Source organism: Triticum aestivum, chromosome 3B, assembly GCF_018294505.1.
Source record: "Triticum aestivum cultivar Chinese Spring chromosome 3B, IWGSC CS RefSeq v2.1, whole genome shotgun sequence".
Classification (NCBI taxonomy): domain Eukaryota; kingdom Viridiplantae; phylum Streptophyta; class Magnoliopsida; order Poales; family Poaceae; genus Triticum; species Triticum aestivum.
Genome location: NC_057801.1, coordinates 788,106,624 through 788,109,465, shown reverse-complemented (window position 1 = coordinate 788,109,465; position 2,842 = coordinate 788,106,624).

The window sequence follows — 2,842 nt, the reverse complement described above, 5'->3', positions numbered from 1 at the left end:
TGGGAAAATAGCATACCCATCGGGTAGATAGGGTACGGGTATGGGATCGTATAACCCATGCCCGCATACCCATGTACCCATCTAAAATGTTGACAGGTGGGTTTCCGTTAATATCCCAATGTATTCATTTCCCCTCCTAATCACGCTAGTTAAAAAGTCTAATGTATATTCAAATTATCTCTATAATTTATCATGATTTCGTTAACTTAAAGTGTATGCATATGTGTTGTTATTTATGATTATGTGTTCTTGTTTAACATTTTTATACGTCACTTTATAGGCAAGTATTTTTGTTTATGAGAATATGTTGTTGTTACAATATGTTGTTGTACATTGTTGTTTAAAATGTGTTCCTATTAATAATTTATGATTATATGCTGCTTTTTACAACTATTTTCTACTCAATTGATGTGTTGTAAACGCGGGTATTTTTACCCGCGGGTACCCATATACCCTATCGGGTGACGGGTATGGGAAAAAATTGTACCCTTGACGGGTATGGGTATGGGTGATGGGTAAACTCAGGGCGGACGGGTAAGGGTATGGGGTAGCTCTACCCGTACCCATACCCTGCGGGTGCCATCCCTATGCGTAAGCAATAATATTTACAATTTTATTTTATTACACCATCATTTCTGTTGAGTTTCATTCATATATGTATTAACCCTTTCTTCAAATTAGACGTGGCAGATGCGGAATGAACTCGTAGAACAAGATCGCATGAAAGCAATTCAAGAGGAATCGGCGGGATTCTTTCTTGACCACGTCATCAGTAAAGCCGGAGAATACCATGTGGAAGTTGATTTCAAATGCTAGGGGATTGTAAGAGATCTTACATATTATATATATATATGTAGCCAGTAGCGTCAGATAGGTAATACGAAAACTTGTTGTTCGACCAATCTCTCGGAGAAGGAGAGGTCGATCGATCACTTCAATCGGTATGCATGACGAACTTCTGTACTTAATGGTTCCCTTGATTTTCTTACTAGCTAGCGTGTCGAGGGCCTCTCTATGTACAGTACGTAGCATCGACCAAGCACGGACATAAGAGAGGACACTTCTCTTTATTAATTAGCTAGCTAACACAATATATGAAACACCTAAATTAACCCCCCAAAACCCCCAACCACCCCCCCCCTTTCAAAAAAAACAAAAACCCCAACCACTAAAATGCTGACACGTGGATGCCTTTTGGTCCCGGTTGGTGCCACCAACCGGGACCAAAGGCCCTCCTGCCTGGGCTTGGCACACCGGCCACGTGGAGGCCCATCTATCCCGGTTCGTGTTAGAACCGGGACTAAAGGTCTAGGGCATTAGTAACGACCCTTTAGTCCCGGTTCAAGAACCGGGACAAAAGGCCCTCATCAACTGGGACTAATAGGGGTTTTTCTACTAGTGATGGTTGTAGCTCAAACATAGATGGGTTCCAACATGTGGTCACCACGCTTCCAGCATCTCCGGCATCCCTGTCTCCGGCTCGCCGCCGTCATTGACTTGCACCGCCACCGCCATGTCCAGCAAAAAAAATCTAAAAAGCAACAAAAACATTCAATACATGGTTGAAGCAAAAAGATTAACTGGTTCCAGCAAAACTTGATGCTATTTCCAGCAAATATCAAAAGCAACAATAAACACTAGTAGAGAATGACCTAATGTTCAGCTCATTAGTCCCGGTTTTTAAATAAATCAGCACTAATGTATCCATTAGTCCCAGTCCGAACGGCTATGCATTAGTCCCGGTTCATTTGTGACCTATAGTCCCGGTTTGGGTCACAAACTGGGACTAAAGGGATGGTGGCAGGCTTGCGTCACGCCGGGGCCCCACGAGCCCATTTAGTCACAAACCGGGACTAAAGGGCCAACCTATAGTCCCGGTTTGTATCACAAACTGGGATAAAGGGCAACTTTCAAACTCCCCCCTATCGCCTTTTTAGTTTTGAAAAAAACCAAAAGAAAATGATAAAAACTTTAAAAATTAAAATCCTTCGAGATGTAGTTATGTTACTACATCTAGTAGTTAGGGAAATTTAAAAACATAAATTTCAACATGCTTTGCAAAAAAGTGTTATGAAAAAGTAAAACGACCATATCTTTTGCATATGATGTCGAAAAAAACGCATAGTATATCAAAATGTTCAGCACAAAAATCCGCATCCGAATTCGATGGATGTAGGCCGTTTTGCAAATATTTAGAATCCTCAAATTCTAGAAGGAAAAAAGTTATGCTCAAATTTCAGTTTTTTTGAATTTTGGTTAAATCTGGTCAAACTACTTATTCAAGAAATATTAGTGTTACTAAATAATTATTTTAGTTTTTTTGAATTTTGGCCAAACTATGGTCAAATTTGGTCAAACTGTCGTTAAACTATGGTCAAACTACTTATTCAAGAAATATTAGTGTTACTAAATATTTTTTTTAGAATAATAGTTTCATACTCAAACGGTGAAATGTGGGACTTCATGCTCAAGCTAAACTCCTGAGGGTTAACAGGATTGACAGCTTACTATTGTTAGGTAAACAACAAGTGTAGACTTGGAAACTAGGGGGAATAGAACTCGGAAATTGAGCGTGCTCAGGCTGAAGTAGTGAGAGGATAGATGACCGACCGAGAAGTTAGACCATTAGGAATAAGTGCTCCACACTTGAGCAATGATGAGGGGTGATTAGAGATTAAATCGTCAAATAATTCAGAAATTTGAAAATCAAAAAGAAAATAAAAAAAAATCCAAAAAAATAAAAAAAATTGAAAAAAAACCTTTAGTCCTGGTTGACGTTACCAACCGGGACTAAAGGTCCCCCAGCCCTTGGCGCGGGCTCGTGCCGCATGGTGGGCCTTTG